This window comes from Seriola lalandi, unplaced genomic scaffold, assembly GCF_002814215.2.
Source record: "Seriola lalandi dorsalis isolate HSWRI2012SDOR001 ecotype SW California unplaced genomic scaffold, Sedor1 jcf7180002054476, whole genome shotgun sequence".
NCBI classification, from domain to species: domain Eukaryota; kingdom Metazoa; phylum Chordata; class Actinopteri; order Carangiformes; family Carangidae; genus Seriola; species Seriola lalandi.
The window spans coordinates 3,057,516-3,081,906 of NW_019525029.1; the positions used below are offsets into that span (position 1 = coordinate 3,057,516).

Here is a 24,391-nt window from a genome sequence, read left to right on the forward strand (position 1 = left end):
ACTTCACAGGACTTAATTTGAAAGATTTGACTAAACGTATAGCCAAAGGGAAACTCTCCCAACAACAAAACATATAAAATTAGAAAGAAACGAGAGAAGTTTATGTATTTTTCTCCAGTGACTAGGAAAGTTATAGTTTCCTTGAACCACAACTGCTTGAGCCCACCCACTAATCTCAGTTAAACAGTAATTGCACAGGGGAGCATGAAGTGTGAATGACTGCACCACAGCATGACAATCAAAACAATCATTCTTATGTCAAAATATATAGACAACAAAGCTTGATTCAGAATTTTATTTGACAGAATTTGTTTAAAGATATGCATTTACATGCACATTATAAAGCAAATGATTAGGAAATATATACTTTTTCAAATAGCATACACTGCTTTTGACCAAGCTAAAAAACAGACCTGGCACTAGTCTTCAAATAATAATATAAAACTCACAGGAATTAAACAGGCATTTTTCAACAGAAGGAACATAAACGAGGTGGGAATATCCTGCAGCTGGAGGCTGTTGTATTGCACCAAAACTTTCTTTTAGTCATCAACACAGCTACTCTGGTGAAGACAAGCTCTGCACTCTGAGACAGCTCATGCTGAGCTCGACCAGCTGAGATGGCAGAGCAATCTGTGGTCACTGCAGCTGCTGAACACAAGATGAAGTCTTACTGCACTCAGACACTCTTGATGCTGATCGCTTTGGATAAGAAGGGTTTTATTACCAACACGTGCTGACTAACCTTCCCACAGCACATAAATTCCACCAACTTTCAGACTTTGGCTACTTCAGGGAAACATTTTCCAAATTATTATTCCTAAAAATGACTTAACCACAAACAAATATTTTGGTCTTGAGATTTAAACTAGTGCCCCCTAATTAGGTTTAATCCAAAGTTGTATTGCCATGACTTATCTGGTCTACAGAAGCCATTTTTCAACTTTATGGACTGAACTTTAATCGTGTGAGGATTTCAAGGAAATCCTTCTGGTACCATCAAACACCATTAACAGTTGTGTGAGTGTCGTAGTCTACACCACAGTGGCCTGAGAGCAGTCTTTGGTAGGCTTAACAAGCTACTGGGAGGATGAGTATTTAGCATCAGCTTTCGTGCATTTCAAGCATTTAATGAGGCAAACATTATTCATTCTCTTATGATTTTTATATTTATCATTTGAAGACATACAGAATGAGGAAAATAAAATAAAATAAAAAACACTATACAAAGGATTTTTCCCCAAAAGGCACCGTGGGTCCAACAAATATAAAATTATTTGCATCAATCATTTGCAAGGATTCAAGAAACAACTTTAAAACATATTGTAGTTAAAATACACCCAAAGCTCTGAATCAAAAATAATATTTTGATTTGGATATTACTGAGGGAGAATCAAAAATGTAACATTATTACCATACATTCACTACTGAATATTAAACCACTGAAAGATGGATGTGCTCCAATACACAAGAAGTTTCTCATTGCACAACAAACCTATTTTTGAAGTTGATGTGTTTCCCTTATTGGACACATCCGCTCTTGTTGTATAGTTACTTGACAGGTTATTTTTCTTATAAGAAATAGTGTTTGGATGGCTTTCCAGTTTTAGTGACTGATTACTAAAACAAGCCCTATAACATGCTACACTTTCAAATTAAAAATTGATGCTGGTTTTTTGCATCTCTCAGTTTACAGGGAATAACAAAATTCCCTTTTTTGAATACAACTCTCATAATTCAATGATATACTAAAAACTGCAGTGAAAAAGTTCCATTTTTGCACAGGTGCAACTACAAACAAATAACTATTTTTACCACTGTAGACAGGGGCTTGTGAAGACTTAAATTATGCAAAATGGCAACTTAAATTCACAATAATTAAAAACGAGGAAGGGCTTGAGCTTTGTCAACACAATTCCCACCCCATTATACTGAAAAGTTTGGACCCAACACAGGGCTTCAACATTAAAACCAACTTTCCCAAAATGGAAAATAAAAATAAGCAAATACATAGCACAAAAAACAAGGGTCACATTTTAAACAAAAGCAATTATAATCACTTCTTTATCAATGATTATGGAAAAATAAAATCTGTTACTGGACTGGTCCCGCTTAGGTTTGGACGCTCGACAGAAGGTTCAACAATCCTTTAGCTGTTGTGTTTCTCACCATTAAGAAGTCACAGAATGAAGTGGTGGCACAGTGGTGGACCACAGTGATGACATCTCCTCCCTGATTCATGCAAACCCTGAAGAACCCAGATTTTTGCAGATGCAATGAAGGAGGATTGGTGATGCTTCATAATAGCAGCTCAATTTACTATTGAAAAGAATATCAGACATTTTACTCGCTCTCATCCAGCTTTATCAGTTCTGCTTTTTGTAAGCTTTAGGAAAAGGTTTTGATTCAGAAAATCATTAGGGGTGCAGACTGAAAATGTCAGACTTTGCAGATCATCATAACAGCTGGATAAATAAACAGCCTTGTGTAGTATCTCACCACACTGATATCCTGCTTTACACCTGCCCACAAACATTCAGCTCTACCTTCTATAAGCCTTGCTGCTCCAGCGTCAACAACCTCTTCACACGCCTGGTTGTCCTGCCTGAATAACAGAACCAAACCATTGGCTTTGACTTTACTGTGCTTCTGTTTACTCACAAATCTTTCTCTAACTTAGACCTTGACCCTCTCTGCAACTGTGCAGACTGACATTCACATAATATTCCTGCCTCCACAGCAGATAAAAATATAATATTACCTTAAACTTGACCCCCAGCTTCCAAAGATGAATTGGCTGCTTCGCTCAAGAGTGAAATTAGGTGATAAGGCTAATTGAGCAAGCAGTGGTGACAAAGCCAACAGCAGAAGGGGTGAAGAGTTGCTTTAGATGTCTGTTTGTATACAGCGCTTCCTCGTCGGGCTTACAGGCTGTACTGCAGTGTTGTTGGTGGTCTCGTTCATGCTCTCGTCCTCCACCGGCTCCATGCCTGCGACATTGCCAACGCTCTCCTCGCTGATGTACAGAAACTTCCCACTACTTCCCTCTTTTGGTGAAGCAGGTGGAGATGCAGACAGCAGCAGGTGGTGGGTGAAGGCCACGTGGCTACTCTGTGATGGATAGTGCTCCAGGCGGTCATTCTCCACCTCAGGCATGGGTGTGATGGTGATGTCATTGAAGGCGGCGGTGGCGGGATGGTGAGTGTGGGTTTCCATTGGGGCGGAGCAGGGTGGGTGAGCTGGTCTTGAGGTTTCAGGATCTGAGCAGCTGAGCTCGATGAGAAGTGGCTACAGTGCGAGTCGGCCACAGAGGGCAGGCTGCCGCTCAGTGATGGAGAATCAAACTCAGAGGAGTTAGTGCTTCGCTGCTCAAGGAGCTGAGCATCCATATATCCTTGTGTTTCATTCATTTTTGTTTCTCCTTTGCTGCTGCTAGCTCTTTTCCAAAGCTTTCCTTTGCTCTTTTTGCCCCCTGAAGTGGAGGGCTCCTTTGACCAGGGAGACGAGGGGCAGCAGTGGTTGTCATGCTGTGTACAGCAGCAGGTGGAGGGACATGAGCAGGGGCATACGCCACCGCTAGCACCTTTGAGGCCAGCGGTGCTACTGCTACAGCTAGCTTCATCCAGGCTGCTGCTGGCACTGCAGTGTCTCACCTTCTCCTGTTTGGACTCCACATCTGCCTGAATTTCCAGACTATTGTCTCTGCAAAATAAAAGCACACAATTTTGACTTACAGTAAAAGAATAACAACATATAATTTCAATATTACAACTTTTATCTTGTGCATCCAGGTGTATCTACATGCATGTTTAACAATTCGACCACAGGGCGTCTGACAAAAGGTACAAGAAAAACTAGGATTGGGATTGGGGAAACAGTAAATAGGACGAAAATGCTCTGCTCACCTTTCCAGAGGCATGTAGGCATTGAGGATGGATCCTGCCATGGCTTTTGTGCTCGCGTTGTCACTGATTGTCCCAAGACTGACAGTGGCTGACTCTCCGCTCAGACTGCAGCGCTCCTTCTGGACGTCAGCCTGCACTTCCATCCTGGGAAATACAATAAATGACACAAAATGAGTCCCTGTATCTTTGCATCATCTGCACCATGAGCACAATGGCAGATATTTTCAAAGACAATAACATGACTATCAGACTATCTTATCTCAAAATCATCTACATCATCCTCTCTCTTGCTCAAAATGATAGATGTGTGCATGTGCAAATTCATGAACACACCTGCGTGAAATAACCCCCCTTTGCTGATCACGTAGCAGCATTTGCCCCATGTTTTTTATTCAATCAGAACAGTTTTGTGGCTAGAAATGAAACAGGTCCAGTCTATTACCTGTTGTAGCAGCTGCCAGACAGGCTGCCAGTGATGCTGGTCCCGGCGAGGGCTGTGGTGCTGGCGTTGTCACTCATGTTGTCCCTCTGAGTGGAGCTCATGCCGCAGCGCTCCATGTGGCTCCCGCTGACACTGAGGCTCAGGCCCGTCAGACCGCCCACGCTCGCTCCGTCACCGAGGCTGGGATTGTTGAGCCGCGTCTCTGCCACCGAGGTTGTGTCTGTGAAGAAAAGGGAGAAGAGGGAAGAAAGATTTTGTCATTTTATTAAATTTAAAGAGAGTTGCGTCCGACAAAAGAACTTAACAGTTGTACCTAAAGCTAAATAAGTGGATGTTTGAGAAACATAAAAGGTATATTATCAATATCTCTGTTTCCACACACAATGACAAAAAGTGACCGACACCAACTGCTGGTTAAAGCTGAAAGGAAGCAGAGGAGAGCTGAGTTTAATCTTTTGACTTTTATCAATGACTTCACTGACTTTTACAGGCCGTACAATGTATCCCGAAACAACAGATTGATGAATTCTAAAGGTGTGAATAAGTGTCATCATGTCTCACACCTTATGTTCCTGGGAAGGTCAGAGTCCCTGCTGTCATGTGGATTCATAATTATCACTCACAGTGGTGACAGAAGTGAAGAAGCTGTGAGAAATACAATCCCTTTCCTTCAGCACCTCCTGGGAAAGCAAGAGGAGCGCGCCCTCATGCAGCCGTCAGTTTGACAGTGACAAACGCACGCTGACAGGAGAAACCACTGACACTGCGCCAGTCATTTCACACCATCACACGGCCTGCCTCTCCCATCAACTGTTTTGGCATTTCATGGGCTATGAATAATCTATATGTACACACAAAGGGCACTGACGGATGCAGGTGTACTTCTATGTGCCAAACAGAGTTGGCAAACACATCACCAAAACCGCTTGCATCACGGTCGCTGGTGTTTTCCAGACACTCTGGAAAGGATGGTGCGTATAACAACATACACAAGTCTCCAGGAGATTATATGTTTATGAAACATGTAAAGTAGGTTCATTCTAAATACTCCATGTACTCAGAAGCAGATTTATTGATATTCCTTTGTGTGTATGTATCAAACTTCTTTGGCCTGTAGTTTTTTCCCAATTTGAACTGATCAGTCACTCAGTCAGATATTTACCTGTGGCTGCAGCCCCACTGCCTATGTTGTCATTTTCATCGTCAAACTCGATTCGCACCCCTTTGCCGTTGCCGGCAGACACTCCACAGCCGCCGCTCCGACACAGTGAGATCGGGACAACTCCGTAGACGTAAGCGAGCATGATGGGAACACCGATGCCTACACAACACAACGTAAACACACACATATTCATTCCAAAAACACTGTAAAAAGATTTTCCCAGCATATCCACATTTTCAGATAGTCCGAAGTAGAAAGACGGCATGTGGCAAATGTTTCGGGCCAATTTCCAAACCCAAGATGATACTTTTATACAGTACTCACTTTCTACTCCTGGCCCTCAGAGAAAACCCTTGTAAATTATTTAAATGTAGTTGAGAAACAGATGGCGGCGGAGAAAGTGGAGAGGAGAAAAACGAGAAGGAAAAGGGAGAAAAACACTTCTTTCTTACCAACAGTGACTGCAGCAACCACAGGCGACACGATCACAGACAGCGTCACACCACCAGCTATTACCAAGTTCCTCTTGTGTTTGGAAATGTCTTTGCCCTCATAGCGGTTATGGATCTGAGGGGGAAAAAAATCTTTGTTTATTGCCATAAAATATTGAATCACATTATGTTCAGATGTGATTCTGAAACCACAGAAAAAAGAAGAAAAAAAGAAATTTGTTCCTCAGATCTCAAAACTGATGTGACCTAATAAACTGGATTAAGATTACATACATGAATAATACATTTAGCCTTGTTAGGTTAGTAAAACAATATTAGGAACTGTGTCTAAAACTACATTTGGACAACCATGGTAACGAAAGCCTTTTTCCATTCCACAAACCAATTATTACTTATCAACCAATCTTTGTTTCCAGCTGAGGTATTTTCAACCCCGCCTGCCTCTTCCCGCTCATACAAACAGCAAAATACTCTGTTTTTCTTTTAGTTTACAAACAAGCAAAACAAGTTATTATAGTTATATTATAGTTGGGTTATTCATCATCATCTTTTTAACATAACAGCCTTCCTTGGTGGCAGCTCTCACCTTCCTACCCACATAGACTGGGATACCAATGATCATTGCGGGAATGGCGATGCCAGCAATAAGGGCGATGCCCACGGGTGCTCCCACCAACGTGCCGAGCTGCCAGAGAATCTTCTTCTTTCTGCTCCAGGGCTTCTTTCCCCAGAAGGTGCAGCCTGATGGACTGAGAGGGCGGGCGAGACAGAGACAGAAGATTCAAGAGTGTGAATTATGGTGACAATAATGACTGAAAATTATCCTCTGAAAAAATCTAATACTATTTCCAGACAACTAGTTATTAAAAATTCAATTATTACAAAAAAAACTTTCCATTTGAAAGCTCTGGAAAAAGCTGGTGAGGGGAATCTGAGTTTGGATTATTGTGTCAAACTGTTTTTTCCCCAAAGTCAATCACAGGCTTTCACACTCAAGCAAGAAATAATTAGAAAAGTAAACGCTGTTAAAAGACCAAAACACTGAAAGGAGACACAGCTGTACAAACTACTGAGAGCTGAGAAGCAGTTTTTAAATGAACTCTACATTTGTCTCACCTTAAATAGTGCAGGTCAGAGATCTCCTTCATGCAGAGCCAGCAAAACTCGCAGCCGCAGACAGCGCAGGTCATGTGATTACAGCTTCCATCATTCATCTTGATGATGTAAGCAGCACAACGAGGACATGGCTTGATGTCATCACCTAGTGGAGGTTGATTGAGGGTAAGCCAGAGAAGCTTTTTACAGCGCAGATTGTGTACTGTGAAATCATCTGTGTAGAACTATGAGGCTAAAAATAGGTGATGTGTTTGCTTAAGGTACAGATATGTGTGATTATTTTGTGTGTGTATGTGTGTAAATACCAAAATGGTGGCCAGGTTACTCCGTGTGTATTTGCATGAGGGCATTTATTTGTAACTTACCTGCGGCTCCACTCTCTTGGCTGTAGCTGAGGGAGGAGGACCTGAAACTCCTCAGCCGGAGGTTCTGGGCCCTTTGTTGCCGTGCCGTGTCACATGTCTGGTTGGGATGCCACAGCTGTTTGCAGTGGTAGCAGAACTCTGTCCCACAGCCCTCGCGTCCACAGGTGATCTTTGGGCAGCTGGCGCAGCCAAATGCAATTACTGCATAACTGAGAGAGGAAAAATACAGCCCATAAGGTGGTAAATAGTAGCTAGTAAAAGAGAATGGGTGCAGTAGCTCACCACAACACTAGAGGTCAGCAGGGCTAAAATGGCAAGTATAGGAAGAGTGCAGGAGAATTAAACTGGGTGGGTAAAACTGTGGGCCAATATCTAGTGTGCTTAAATACTAAATTTCACAGTGGTCAGTGGTACTATTTACATCTTCAGCAATGTTTATTTGTTACAAAAACACAGGAAATTTGCCATTTTTCCATGATGATTCCACCAATGAGCTGTTATAATAAATCAATGAAGGCACATTCAGTTCTACATGTCACGCTGGTGTCCCTCATCAATCATTACAATGGCCAATTTATAAGCCGCACAGCAGGACAGAGGGTATTTCCAACAACTGTTTTATTAAAAGCATTTAGATCTAATACAACTTGACAAACTGGTACTATAAAAATCCATTGTTGCAGCAACATTTACATCCAAACACAATTACTGCTTCAAATAAATGGCTTTATTATCTCTGATGAGTAATAAAATGAATGGTAGCAACGGTTTCCCCTTGATTAGTGACTCACAAACCTGCTTGTGTCCCACTGGTATGAATAACATGATAATTCATTGTTTTGCTGAAAAACAAAACAACTTAGATACCTGGCCTATTAATAAAATAAGTATATGTATGAAAACCTCAGCTAAACCCTGAGGTTGTTGCAGCCATTCAGCCTCCCATAGCAGGGTTATCATGGGAACATTAGAAAGAGCCAATAAAGAAAAACAAACACTGACTGACTCATGGATCAACTGACAATCTGCACCGGCTCTATAGTGGGACATCTCTCTGTGCAAAAGCATAAAGGCCCAGTGTGAGAGTCCTCATGATCCACTCACACACTGTAAAATCCACTAAATCTACATTTAGAAATGTAATTCTGGAGCGCAAAGCCTACAGCAAGACAGAGCTGCTTATTCAGCTCAGCACAAATTCCCCAAAAATTATTTACGCCAAGTAAGCAGAAATGATGGCATCAGCTGCTTTACACAACACGGCTATTGGCTCATACACACGCACGCACACACACACACGCACACACACGCAGGGTTAAGATTTTAGTTAAAATGAGAAAAGTATTTAATCAAACATCAGCTGATACCAGACAATCAACAGTGAGTTAAATTATGATAAAGCTGGTAGTTGTGCAAAAGACTTCAACTAAAAGTGAGTCAGCTGTGACCCAGAATATATATTAGAAAACATGAATTAATGTTACTTTACCTTGTGAAATGGACAAATAATACAAAACAAAAGTAATGCGTGCATAGCTTGGCCCATCATAAATACACCTATCAAAGAACACCAAACTAAAAGTTTTTTTTAAAAGAGCAAAAAGTGTCAGTTTTTCATGCTATGAAAGTGGCTCAGTCGCTCTGAAGAGATTACGTAAGTCTAAAGCAAAACATTTGCATAATTATGTTACAAATGAAAAAATGTAAAAGTAAAATGCAAAAACAAAAGTGAGGTGGGAATAAATAAAAGGCTTTCATCATATTTTTTTGGTGGTTTTCATGGTTTCTGTTTTCAGATGAAGGCAACAAAAATGAGAGCAAACTAGTAGCACTGTTATGAAATCAGCTTTTTACACGTCCCACCCTCCTAACTGACATATTTGACGGTTGAGCAGTGGGGGTTGTGTGTGTGAACACATATACCTAAAAAACATTGAGTCTAGACAGTTTGCAGACAGTCTCCACTAACACCTTGGTGAAGCAAACTGGTGGCGAATGTGTAGAAGCTGTAACTGGACGGGAAATCTTCCAAATGGACCTTTTGGTATTACAACCATCGAGTGTTTTTCCACATGTGTTTTAGTGTAACAACTGTATTCCTGCTCACTTTTGACTCACGTTTTTATACTGATCACTAATGGTCCCCTTTTGAAACACAACTCAAATTTGCACCAAATACAAAAACAGTGCTGAGGTGCAGATATGCCAAACCCCAAACACAACAACTACACATGACACCACTGCAAAGCCAAGACTCTACCCAGCAAATAGATGAATGATTTGTCTCTTCATGCATAGGATTCTTGGAGTTGACAACTGTAACTGCTGAAATGAACAACAAAGCCCAGTAACTTGCAAGTGCAATCACACAACAATCAACAGCAAGAGAATTAACCAAAGGAGAGTGGCAGTTTGCCAGAGCTGGACTGTTTGGAGGAATGCAGCAAGAAGCGCTGAAACAAGCTCATGAAAGAGCCATTATTCTAACAGACAGGGTCAGCAGTGTTGATGAAACAAAGCCATGAGAGAGAGAGGGAAGGCTAAAACCATTACTGAATCCAGCCATCACTCAAAACTCAACTAATGGTGCTAACTGAAGGCAGGGCATGTGTGCTACTGAACCAGAACTCTATGAATATATAAATAGCATTCTTTAAAAAAAAAAAAAAAAGTCCAGCCAGCACCTGTGGCAAAAAATACAGACTGCTGCAAGTGTAGCTGAGCAATACAAGTGCACGTGTGCACGGTGGTAGTCATGGCCTAAAGGTGCCTGCGCCTAGTGAGCGGAGAAAGTGCAATGTTAACCTCAGTTCAGGCCGCTGTGAGCAAACTGCTGAATCCCTTCCAGCTCCAAACGTATAAGACCCTGACTCGACCCTCACCTTCACCGTCAACGCCATGTGAAAGAGGGAAACCAGAAAAAATCATTTCTAACTGAAAGAAACCACAGAGATTCGATAATGTATTTGCAGAAACTCATCTGACCTCGAGCTAATGTTTCACCAAGCCCAATACTCAAATTCAGTAGTTTTCGTTCGCTTTGGTTATCCTGTCTTTTTTTACCTTTTTATGTTCTTCATTGTTTTACTGTTTTATTATTATGTGCGTTACACTGGCACCGGTTAATTTTTGTAGTCTTGCACTTTCCTTTTTTGGACACGATTCATCATTTACTCCATTTAACTGTAAAGCACTTTGTCACGAAAGTGTTTTACGGTAAATAAAATACGTTATAATGGTGATGATTAAGGCAAATCACTACTAGTTTTATTCAAAACTCACAATATTTTAATTTCAAGTTTTTTGTTGTATTATATTTACCATCAATGTAGATTTTACATTTATGTGTATTAGTATTTGTGAAGGGCAACAAAAATAAACCTGAACTGATTTAAACTTATACACTTTGCTTAATTTAACTCTCTCACAGACCCACAACATAAATACTTTTTTATTTATGCTATTTATGCTCCTATATTTAGTGATGTGAATATTGAAGTCCCTCTACATCCTATGCCCATCATGTGCTTTGAAAAATGTCAGATACAGTCTGACGACAACAGGCATCATCATTCACTTGCTGCTCACATCTTTCTTGGCTGACTCATTAGGCTGACAGAATAAACAGGTCTATTACTGCTACAAGCTATTTATAACCTGGGCATCGATGCAGAAGCTGGGGTGAACTTCAAAAGGCCAGATTACAGCCTGTGAGTTTCCTTGATGTTGCTGCTTACTGTTATTTTGGGACTTGTCTATTGGTTACATCAGACGTAGAGAACATCGAGCACATCTTAGGAAACGGAACAAGAGATTCTGAAATGTTAAAAGTTGCAGTCAATGTGGAAATAATCTAACAGGCCTGAAACGATTATGGCAGACTGGCTGAGATAAAATTGTCATATGCTTTGTTGCTTGCTTTTTATTTGGCTGCAAAACCTCTGTGTTATTTGTCCACAAGACTAAAAGCCTTTTTAAAGCATCATGTCACCCTCATCTCCTGGGACTGATTAAGATCAAGAACGCTTTCACCTTGATTCACCTGGTGAGTCTTTTTTTTTATGGAAAGAGCAGATTGTCTTGTGTTCTTCACTGATTTGCCTATATAATCCCTCAGATATGTTTCTTACCCGCAGTCTGGGGCAGGACACCAGCGGCAGTCAGGTTCAGCCACCAGCCACCTCCTCAGCATGAACTCCTCGTACTTCTCCATGAGGGCTCGGTCTCCCAGGATCATCCGGATGTCGTGGGGATTGAATCGCTCTGAACACTCAGGGCAGCTGATGTTGACACGAGACTCTGAGATCTCGATGCGCAGATACTGTCGCAGGCAGTCTGCACATGAGCGGTGGTGACAGGTCATGATGTCTGGGAAGCGCTCACGTGCATGGCGCAGTAGGCACAAGGGGCACTCCAGCAGCTCTGATGAAGACCCTGACACTGATGAAGTTGATGCTACACCTGGTAAAGAATGGGCAGAAGTTTTATCATGGAAAGTCTCTGACTGCACAATTTCAGTGCTGACAACGCCGTCCACTCCAGCTCCGGACTGCAGAGTCCTGGACTTGCGCTTGGGGTCGCGGTCAGGCCGGCGCCGTCGACCAAAGAGTGAGTGGAGGGACAGACGGCGCTTCTTGGGGGTCTTTCTAACTGAAGGGAGGCTGACAGAGGAGGCGGCAGAGTGAAGATCTCGCTCTGAGCCTGTGCTGCCATGATGTTGCTGGTGCAGGCTGCTCATCACGCCAGGCGGGGTGATGCTGGGGCTTCCACCAGAAATCACCACATCAGGAGAGGAGATAAGGGAAGGTGAGAGGGGGAGAAGATGGAGAAAGGGACTGGGGCTTAAGGGACAGGGTGGTCAGGGAAGGGAACTGGACTGCTGTTAGCTAGGACATAGTGGCAGTGGCTTGAAGTTGGTATAGGAGGACTTGAAGTCAGTGGTGCGGTCTGTCCTGGGTTTAAATCACAGTGATGAAGGGTTTCTGTTGAGGCCGAGATGCAGTTGCTCAGATGTAGGACACTAACCTGAGAGAAACAGAAAAAAAGAAAAGAAAATAAGGTACTAAACCACAGCTGAATGCATTAACTTTTAATGTGCTGCTGCAAAAACAGACATTTGGAAGCAAGGTGCAGTGATCTGTTCCTCAGGATGCAAAACAACCAATCAACTGGAGATATGACGTCAACAAAATCTATTCCTAGTGAGATGCTTCAACGGTCTGTGTTAAGGCAAGACCATCCTTTTGATAATTAGGCATTTTCTGGCAGACCGCAGACATTTCTTCAGGCGTGTCTTCTGTGTATGTGTGCCTGCATGTTAGTCTACTTACATAAACGACTGCAGGCCTTCCCTGGAGTGTGTATTAGTCAAGTGTAGGCAAAACAATGTGTTTTCCCACCCTAGAACTCAGATGTGGCCACAGCTGTGTCAGTGTGCCTCTAGAGCAGCCGCACCTTGCCTCGAGTGCTTCCACATGTTCAGATTTCACACAATGTGAACAACTGAAGGATAACTCATCCGCTGTGAGGCCAGTGTATAAGTGCACTTGTAGATTCTCACGATTCTGTCCTGGCGGCAGACATCAACACAAAAGACAGACTAGACTAGAGACCTTAAAGTGACGAGAAGCATAAAAGCACAAAAAACAACAAAACAACAACACAGTGGGTGTGGTACTGTGTGGGCTTCCACTGAGTTCACAGATCCCAACACAGCTGATGAATTTACATGTTTTGGATAAACAACTCTGCTCTGAGCTGATTCCTAAAGAGACCGACTGATGGGAGAAGCAGAATAAAATGACTGCTTATGTCACACTGTGTGCATTTCAGCGAGGGACGCAATGGCACGCGATGCTGTAGCTGCATATATTAAGTCAACCTGTCAGCAGGATAAAAAGCTAGTCTCAGTAACCAGTAGATCAACTGCACTGTGGAAAGGTTCTGTTTTTAAAATTTTTAAATTCTAACAGATGGTGGATAAAAACTGCATCATGCATTTAACATCAAAGCACAGAATCCAGTTGCAAAAAAACCCCCCAAAAAAAACAAAATCAAACAATAAGTTTTGCTGGTCATTATCCATCTTCTTAACTCTTTGCTATGTTTAAACCACAGGAATCTAAACAACTTTCCATATTTGTATGATTCCGTGAGATCTTGCCTTCACTTCCTCAGAACTATAGCTGCAGATTTGTCTTTCAAAAACCCTTAAGCATAATACCAAATAAGCACTATGGAGGACCAAGTATGATTTCCCTCTGCTTCTGTGTGCTCCAAACTTGTGTTTGAGTAAGTGTGTTTGTCATTAGGGACTAATTTCAGGAAAATTCCATTGGGAGCCAAAAGGTGACTAATTAATAAGCCCGCTGCAAATCTCAACTGGGGCAGCAATCCCACAAAGCACAAATGTTCAGTCTCATAACCTACAAACCTTAGTCTGACTGACTGTGGTTTTTTCTCCCTTCAGGATGACACGCAGGCAGCAGTTAACTTTTACTACGGCTGCTTCAGTGTTAGAGGAGAATTTAAAAAAAAAAAAAAAAAGAGCTTTTAGCTGCATAGCCAGAGGCCGGATTCAGTCTGGTGCCTAGACTCCATGTGTTTAGATGGTGACTATTATTCCTCTTCTATATCAACCAAATACTAAGTTGAATTAATGGTGCATTAATAACTACCACTCAAACGCATTGCGGTTGATTTGATCACAAACTGTAAAAAAAAAAATTTTTGTCTGAGATGTGTCCAGCCTCCAACCTGTGCAGTGTAGTGTGAATATATTCATACTCATAGCTCCTAACTTGTTGACTTGCCCATACCAAACAACTCAGACAAGGTTTCACAGCTGAGGTACCAAAGTGCCACTTCAATCCAACTGTAAGTACAAGCGTAAAAGTTTTTTTTTTCTGTTTAGCAGTGGTGATGTGCATTTCAGAGGCCTTCTGATGCCAGGTGTAAATTGCAATTCATCTAAACTTGCTCTTGACACATTTGAGATACAAGGTCTAAACATGGCCTGCAGCCTGCAAGGAAGGTCGTTCTATCTGCTATCCCACCGCTGCATAAAAGTTCCTACAGCTAGAAGCTAAATATCCTGTAACACAGATGTGAATATGAGATGAAAGACGTGTGAGTCCTGCTGTGTCAAACAGCCATGGTAAGCCAGAAATTATCCTACTTATAACACTATGGATCCTGTGTATATTTGAGCATGCACACATACAAAATGACAACTCGACACTAGACACAAAGCTGATCCTTTGAATAAACCCTTATGAACTGGTTGCATATATTAAAAGTCTGACAACAAAAACATATGTAAAAGGCTGAATTGGACAAATCTGTTACTGACACAGGATCAAGCAATTAATCATTAGATTGACAGCATGACAACAATGACTAAGCGTACATTGGGGAGAATATACTGCAGACAACACTGGTGGGTGTTTACTTCATTGATGACGGTGTTTGTTTGTTATGTCGTTATGTCACGATTGTTTTGCTTGACCTACTAAAAGTTTTCTCTTTTCAGTGCACCTGAAGTTTGGGTATGGATGCACGTTTTTCTCCTTAAGTGTTACCTTTAGGTTTATCTTCTTCACCTTGATCACAACACAATAACAAGAGTGCTATACAATACAGGCATTGTAAAAAATATAGTCCTGTTACCTCTTTGAAGGTCACATTCATAGTACCAACAGTGACGACTGTGATATGAGGGTGATAGCAGGACTGTTGGGACGTGAAAACAACGTTTCAATTAGTCTAGTTGCCCGCTTGAAAAAGTTATAACACTCACACTGTTTGTAGCAATACACATCGGCTTAAAACAAATATCGTCACAACCAGGAAGAACAAAAAGCCCCTGACCGAACCTTATTCCTGTCAATGCAAAACTGGCAATGAATAAACTGACAGACCTGCGTCAGTAACTGTTGTCATCAGAAAAGACGTTGATGTAATACAAACAGATGACAGCATTTTAGATGAAAGACTTAAAGGATTATTTGTACTATCAGTCACCAACAATGAAGACAGCCCTCATTGAGCTCTCCTGAGGGTGAGGTTAGTTACTCCCACATACTCAGGTGACTGGGGCCAGGGTAGAAGATCTTTTTAATCACCTGACATAGCAACGTACTCCTTTGATTAAATACAGCTCAGGAAACATTATCATCTGCTGAATCTGACAGATCCTCATGTATCTCATCTTACAATGTAGTTTCTGGATGATAGCTAAAACAATATCCTCACTCAATATTTATAGGGCATTTCCCGAGTGAATCAGAATTTTTCAGTTCAATTTCTTTAAGTTCTCCTTTTAGCAGCGGTGGTCATTAATTCAGAAGGTCGGAAAACCTCTGCTATAAATGGAAGACTAAGTAAAGTATCTGTGAGGTAATATATCAATTATCTAACAGGAATTATGCTGGAAATTTTTGAAGCATCACTTGAAATAGATTTTGATGAGAGAGAAAAAATAGGGACTAGATGCTACCAAGCAGCCATGTTTAGCTGACTGTACCATATAAGTATATCTAATGTTATGTTAACCTATATATTTAACCATGACCCCAAAAATAAATTAGATGAAGAAAAGGCTATAAATCATAATTGCATCTCCTCAGGCAATTAGCACTGAAGCCAAGTTGTAAAGAATAATGTGTTTAAATTGGTGGCTCTGAAAGTTTAACTCACATTTGAAAACCAAAGACAGAACATCTGAAATTTAAGCAACACAAACAGTGGGTAAAGTGACAAAAGATGATGTGAAATGATGCATCAGACAGTTTGGTGCTACTTCCTTGAGGTGTGTCACGGTGTAAGTGTCACGTAGGTCCACAATAGGCAAGTTTCCACTGCAGGGACTTTCCCCGGGGAGCAGGAACATTTTGAGAACTCACTTCCTCTACCTGTGTTTCCATCAGAGGAACCAGGGTCTAAATCAAGTCCTTGGGAAACCCCAAATAAATCCGTGCTTGGGGGGCAGTACTTTCTGAAGGTTCAGTTATTTCTGGGGTAGGGCTTACCGAACTAAATGTCAACTGATTAGTAACGTATGCAGTTTTCTCGCCACACTGTTACACACCCAATAATTTCAAAACCCATAACTGCTAACATGTTATTTGCTTGTAGTTTGTGGCCATCAATACTCAGGATGGAGCAGGCCAATGGGCCGACAAAGTCCAAGCTTTGTTGTCCATTTTTGCACTGTTGAGCACCCAAATTATGTAAAAGGCAACTGTTGTGCTTTTGATACATTAGCCAACTAATTTGCTTAATGTTCCCAGGGCTTTCGCCCTTCTCCGGAAACACAAATCACCATGTGCAAGAGGAACTTTTACCCCTGGAAAAAATGATTGGACATTATTTCATGGGAAATTAAACTTCCTGGATCTTTTGGTGGGAAAGCATCTACTGATGTCCTAAGTGATGTCCTAACACAATAATTCCACATCAAAGCTTCATAATATACTGGGTCAATACACCAATCATGTCTCCAAGAGGAAATTTTAATAAGACAGAGGAGCAATTTCAAGCAACCCACAAGTCAATGTGAAATTACACTCCCAAGGCTTAATTAAACTGGAGAAGCCTGCCCCGGCACTATACCAAGAGTGAGTGGGACTTTCCATGTGACTGCGGTCAGTGTGTGTTTGTGTGTGTGTGTGCAGACACATGCATGTATTCAAGTTCTATGGCTCAGGGGCAATCACATGCAACCACAGCTCACACACTGGGATGGTGTCCCAGTTCCTGAGACAACCCCAGGGCAGGAAGCCTACTGCGGCAGACTAAATGGTTTCAACCTTCCATCAACTCTTATATGAAAGAGTTTACATCAGCTGATGCTATATCATGATTACCATTGTAACATGATTTAAATCAGTGGTTTTCTACTCAAGGGATAGGTCAATGCAAGGTCAGTGATTTTTGTTGTTGTTGGTAAGACACACTATAATCTATCAAGATGGACAGGGAAAAAATAGTAACAAAATGTGTCACTTGGGCCTTCAGCAGTAATGGTTTTAACAAGCATAGCCCTTCAGACCGCAGAGCAATAACATGTTGGCTCCTGCACGGCAATAAACAAAATAAATCCAGGTTTCCATTGCCTGTAATTTTGCAAAGACACAATTAGGTGCATAACCAAATTGCAATGGAATAGTTTATGTTACAGGTCTGCGACTCCACACGTCAAAACATGTCAAACACAGTTACACAAGTGCCATTTGTAATTTTTTGGACTATTAATAAGCTATAAACCGAACATGGCCCTCTCCCAAAGAAACATCTTTCCCCGAATATTCACATTAACATTGCTGTATGGTACTTGTTCTATTGCCAAAGTAAACAGAAGAGCTGTAGCCCAAATAAAACAAGGCAGCAATAAAGATGTCCCCTCTGCAGATGCTATTCCTTTTGCAGAACTACTCAGTAACAAATACATGACCTTAAGCTGACCTGAAAATGTGCCATCTTCTTGAACCATCAGCACACACCACTGAGATGTGTCCAGAGTCTTGTCAAAATGACATCAGTGGCTTTTACAGTCAAACACAACAATAGGTTTAATTTCCAATTAAAATGAAAGTTAAAGTCTGTGTTTGCAACTGTTCAGTTACTCATGTTGTGAAGCTTTAGATTACTTGCGTAACCCTGGTTCTTAATGTTGTGTTGCTTATAAAAAAGGGAAGCGTCAATGAGTTGTTTAAAATGAGTTTGTCTCTAGCACTGACTCAATGTGAGCACAATTTACTTCCTTTGATTACAGCCCGATTGATACTGGATTTTATTTTTGAGGCCAATATTGATATTTGAGAGTTACTCAAATTTGATAATGAAATTCTGGTCAATATGAAGTGATAACAAACTATAACATACGCAAAAACTTCCCGTAAAATCTTGTTTAACTTTTCACTTCCTAAATGACCTCAAACATATCTCTGGTAGTTTTGTGCAACAATTTCATGTTATTTATCAGCTGACATGTAAGCTGATCAATGTCTTAGTGATAAGCTAATAACAACCAATGTACTGGTCTGGTCAATTTTTTGGTCAAACTCTATTTCGAAAGTTGGATTAACAGCTGTGTATTAAATTTAACATCTACTCTGATATTTTACTGTAAATATTTAAAATACCAAAATCCTCATTTGTTTTTTCAGCCCCTTTGCACTAGGAAACGTATACGGACAGATGCTAACTGCCCTCTTGTGTGGCAGCGTTAAGTGCAGTATATCAAGACACCAACTGATCGTATCTGAAGTTGATGACACACTGCACAATGGAAAGCAGTCGTGATGACTTAATTTGACATTGTACAGGAATGTAGTTTTAACTCTCTGACTTCCCAACTGACTTCACACCTATTACCCTGTATAATAATTACTAACTAGTAGCTATATCAAAACACATTTGTTTCACGCCTTTGGAATCCAGGCAAAGGTCAACACAGTCCTGTAATTTAAACAGATGTAATTGTCACCCTGGCTCTGGGATTTCCTGTATGATGACTTGGACTTTGGCTGTTTTCTAATATACAACTCCGATTTTGTGACAACTCTGTAGTTGAGCCACCTCCAGTGTATCACATTCATGACACTACAACAGTTTCTGGAGGTCCACAATATCCGACCACCATCCCAATCCCACTGTTAACTTTAATTCTTGGTAATCGGAAGTATATTAAGAATGAACCCCTGTCCTGCTGTTTATAAGTACTTAAGTCCAAATCTAGGTAAAGAGGTGATTTTGCAAATTTGATACAAATGCTTGCCTTCAAAGAAATCACACGTACAATGACCAGTTTCCTTGTCTGGAAACGAATAGCTCAAAGTGTTCTTCTGCAAAATGTTCATCACGTACACTAATATCCGGTGACATTCCAGCTGAAGGACAAACTTCCTGATTATGACAATGCATTCAGTTATTACAACTTTGGACAGAGGAAAACTCCGGAGACTGGACAACAAACTATAAGAAAGCTTTTTTTTTCTCTTACGTAATTTTGTTTACCTAGCACATTGACATTAAATATTTGTGTTTTTTAAACTTTTATTGTCTCCAGCACCATCCCACTGAAGCACATTCATATTGGAAAAAAGTTATAGTTAGACTGCTCATCAGGTGTAAGCCAAATTCCTGTCAACTGGGCATCGAAATAACCCAGTAGCTTAATGAATCTCCATTTAGTCTATTATCTGCCAGCCAAAGTATAATAATAATGTCTGACGTTCAACAGAGAGTGGGGACAGGAGGTACTGGAATGAATGCCTCTGAGGCTACTTTCAGCACTATTTACTAAACAGTCTGCCAACAGGGGAAGGTACTTTTCCATTGTATCTGGTATATTATGATGAGGGAACAGTTTTATTCAAATGTCAGGGTCAGTAAGAGTAAGGATGCAACTGAGAATGCAATGATCAGGTAGCTAAATTTTCTACAGTACTAAAAAAAGAGTATATCATGTCAAATAGTAATTTGAACATGAGGTTTAATTCATCTGTATTTTCTCTATTGAACGCCATGGGCAAATAAAGAAATCAGCCCTTCCGACTTGTGTTTGAACAAGGGAGAGCAAAGGGAGATACCAGTTCCCTGCTACATAGAGGGACATCTATACTGCACAGTGAGGTTCTGACAAGGACGATAAAGGAGATGAACCACATCATGGATTAACTCTATGAATCTAAATGTTGCTGCCTATTCATCTCAAATCAGCTTGATTATTTAACAAAGAGTTAATCCCACTTCTGCATGCCATTCCTATTTTCAGGACCCCAGCAGCAAGCAGTAATGTATTTGCAATTTATATTTGACCTTATGGTTCAAATAATTATATTCAAATAGTCATTTTTTGATGTTGCTGTTTCTTACACAATAGCTGTATATGGCAAAGTATTTCTGGGTCACGTAAACTCAAATCTCGACTGTGGCCACTACACCAAAACTGCCTCATAGTCCACACAGCAGGCTCGAGCTGCAATAGGAGCCACATGTTCAGCTACGGGCCATTACCACCCCTGAGCTCATGTTTTCTCTAGAGAGCAGATTTAATGAGATGAAAATTTTCCTGGCCAAACCCAGAGGCACCCTCCATGATGGCTTGAGCATCTTAGGCAATGACCACTCTGACTCCTTCTCAACTGCACCCTGTAATGAATGACCTGACAAAAGAGGTGAAGCTGGCTTGGACAGTTGCTCAGAGGACTTAGTCTCACATTCAAGCATTCAAGTGGTCCACCCTGAATGCAGAGTCAGAGTTGGGCTAACTCTAACGCCTAAACCCCGCAGGTTAACCATTAAGTCATGGGGAATAATGTCTGCTTTGTGCAAACCTAGCAAGCCAAACTCCTACACAAATAAACATAACCTGAGGCTTGTGCAATTCTTTTTTGTGAAGAGAATTACCTAGAATGAAAATGGTTTAGAGTATTTTTTGTCATCCCTTACCACTACCACTGGCTCCAACCAAATGTTGGATAAAATGCAGTTTCACATAGGGACAGAATGCGTGGTATTGGGTGAATCCACTCCATCAACCCTATTCATCATGCATGCCCTGATCACTACATACCATGACAGTCTCCTCACTGTCTATCTTCTCTGCTAAAGGCTTTTCACCCCAAACAGCGGGGGAGCAGGAAGCAGATCGGTGGTTTGTGGGAGACAGCCCTGTTCCATTCTGTTCTACAATGAAGGAGGAAAGAGACACCAACAGCTATTCATAATTCGCCAGCAGTGCTGGGGTTCACAGTTTAATCAAAGCCAAAGATGCACTGATTTGACTGCCTTTGAATTAATTTAGCTAGAAAATTTGAAGAGATGTATGATCTCAGATGTGGTACTTCCATCACTCACTCACTCAAATTCAGGGATGTAGTGTTAGACCATAGTCGGTTCAGCTAAAAATTTCAAATAACCACAATCTGTGATGAAACTTTTCATTAGTCCCACACAGTACAAACATGCAAATTTGAAAGACTAATTGTATCTAGAAAATTCACCCCTTCTTGAAGTCAAAAATTATGTTAAGGTGTTGGCTATCTCTCCCTGGTGCACAAATGTTTGCGAATTCATTCATCAAGCCAAAGTCTGGATAAGTGCCCATGTTTGTAGATAGGAGACAATAAAAAAAAAAAAAAAAAAGAAGCAAATGTTTGCTTTGATTCACAGCTCATGGGTCTTGTGTGTTTGCGTCACAGACAGCTGTCTGACTGTCAGTCAATGTCACAGTCACATCAATGACACAGGGGTGATGGATGCAGGATTATACAAATACAGCTTAAAATAAAAGGTTTAGATTGGTTACAATACAAAGAACATCTCCATCCACAAAGATGAACATCAGAGAGTATGTCTGCTGGTATATGCTTAGACAGGGGGCTCATTCATAGACACAACATGCATAAGACATACATTTCTCCCATTTGGATACTGAATTTCTTTTCTCAAAAGAATAATCAGAACTGTCACCCGACGGATCTAAGACACTGTGGATGGGTATATGAAAAATATTTTTCAAAATACAGTTTGGGCACAACATCCCCTGCACAAAATGGTCACCAAATTTAGGTCAGTTAACCTTCAACTAGTTCAGACTGGGGAATTTTTGACCTAGTTTAAATTTCTAAGTAAATTAGGGGATGGTCTTTGGGTGATGTCGGAGCATCCTTTATAACCTGAAAATTGCATGTGCAAAAGCATTTTTTGTGCGTGTAAAATGAAAAAATCTTGGGTTTAAATTAAAAAAAGCTATCTTGGGCTAAAATTAAATACAGATATTACATTACCATATATGTTACTATTTCCATATAACACTAGTAATGATTCATTGTTTGAAAATGTACTGTCTGCCACTAAAATCAAAAAGATTTGGCAAGGTGGTAAGACATGCCATTGACAAAGCACTGAATTATGGCACTTCAATTACATGAGCCCCAAAATTTCACCAAACTTGTGAGTATGAAGTTTCATTTTAGTTACATTCAGCAAGTGTAAGGCTGAGATTGGTGAAGACAGTAACTGGTCATTAGGAGAAAACAAAGCACTGTGACTCATCAACAGAATACCACAGTGAGAGTGGCTCAGATTAATTTAGCATGCATGCTATAAAAGTCACACAGTAAATACGGAAGGACTGTGCCCCACAACTGACATGTTATCTACTCAGTAAAACATTATCATGTTGACTATGCTATAAAATTAGGATAGAAAACATTGAAGGTGAGTATTTCCATTCACTGAACCACATACGTTTAGTAACAGGACAAATCACAATCAAATGAACTTCAACGTTACATGAAGATCACTTACTTTGAGAATGTGAACCAGCAATAATTAAATGCCAAAAACATGATATCAAATTACCAATACATATAGTATAGTAGTATATGGTCACTTTTGAATGCTTTGAACATCTTAAAAAGGTGCTACTATAATTCTTGCTTTGTGAAGCACAAAACAGTCACAGAAAACAAAACAGACCAACCTTTGCTCTAATGTTACACTAATCAGTACAAATTGCCTAAATTTATGAGTACGACATAAAGGGGCTACAATTTACCTAATTTCATAGTCCTCCTTTTAAGCATTTATAACCAACATTTCATATATGGCCTATATCACACTGTAAGGTAGTTGTAAAGCAGCTATAAGGACATTTTAAGTGTTAATACAGTATTCGTTAACAATTATAACTTCTCCTATGAAGATATTATAATTTTACTATATTGCCATGTCACCAGTAACCAGGCATTTCCCCACACAAGGACTTATAATGGTTGCATTAATAGCCACTTATATCTACATCATAGTATGCTATAAAGCATTTTTCAAAAGTTTGTATACTACTTATAAATGCTAAACTGCGGGAGTAAAGTGTTACGCATAAAGGTAGACAAGAATTTAGTTGCATGGACCTGTTCCAGTGTTTTACAGGGAGTGAATGAATATGTTCTGCTATTTCAGATATAACAAACTAGTGAACACTTCGTCTTTTTGAACCCTAAACTGTGAGTGCAAATAAACTAAAGAAATTAGGATACTATGGATAACACTGTATCTCAGCCAAAAACCCTACCATCCCACGGAGGTCTATAAGAAATGGCTTGTTTCACGAGTAACGACAGTAGTAAAATAATTCACAAGAAGACGGAAATCAGACCCCATACTTGATTCGAAGTTCGGCACAGTATAAACCTCATTTTGTTTACACTTTCCACCTGGCTAACCAGTGTTAGCCTGTTAGCTAACGAAATCAGACTTGGCTAGCATGAAGCTAGTGACCAACTTTAATCGCTCTAAGAGTTGCTCACTGGCTGAGCTATGGCATTTGCTCGCTCACAGGACAGTTAAGTCGACAATATGGTCTATCTCAGTTGACCTCTACGGCCATAAAACTTTATTTGGTGTCTTATGTGGAGGATTTCTGTCGTCCCGGAGTTAACGAGGAGAATTTACAAGCTAACAAAGCTAAAAACTGCTAGCCTCTCGTCAGCCCCGTACAGGAAGAAGTTCTGATCTGTGTGATATTTACCACACGTTGGCTGCTTCGGGCTATAAAGATCACTGTTATAGTCACTTACCGTTAGATTTCCACTGGTTACTCCTTTTACTTCACTACAGCCGTGTACACCTCAGTCTCCATTTCTCAGTGAACCGTAGTTGGAAATATGTGGCAGGAAACTTCGCAGGACAGTCGGGCTGCATTCCCCGACTGAGTCTGACTGTTGTTGTCAAGTCAGAGAACAATAATACCAAAACATCCGGACTCCGGTACCAAATGCTCGCTTTTCACAATAAAATACACATCCATAAGGTTTCTGTAGCTACACAGAGCGTAGCCAGTAATGGAGGATGTATTCTTTACCCATGTAAAAATTGCAAGAACACTATAAAGAAAAAAAATAAAGAAAAAAACATGAATGAAAAACTGAATAATGAAT

General features: G+C 40.6%; 1 pseudogene across 1 annotated transcript; it reads right to left on the reverse strand.

The window, feature by feature from the left end:
• Nucleotides 1-280: 280 nt before the first annotated feature.
• LOC111659337 (E3 ubiquitin-protein ligase RNF19A-like) lies at nucleotides 281-24,175 on the reverse strand (annotated as a pseudogene). Its single transcript, XR_015437632.1, has 10 exons — nucleotides 24,032-24,175; nucleotides 11,573-12,467; nucleotides 7,443-7,651; nucleotides 7,078-7,222; nucleotides 6,548-6,710; nucleotides 5,962-6,076; nucleotides 5,510-5,668; nucleotides 4,348-4,567; nucleotides 3,906-4,049; nucleotides 281-3,702 (listed from the first exon to the last, which is right to left on the reverse strand). The product of XR_015437632.1 is annotated as an E3 ubiquitin-protein ligase RNF19A-like (transcript).
• Nucleotides 24,176-24,391: the final 216 nt, after the last annotated feature.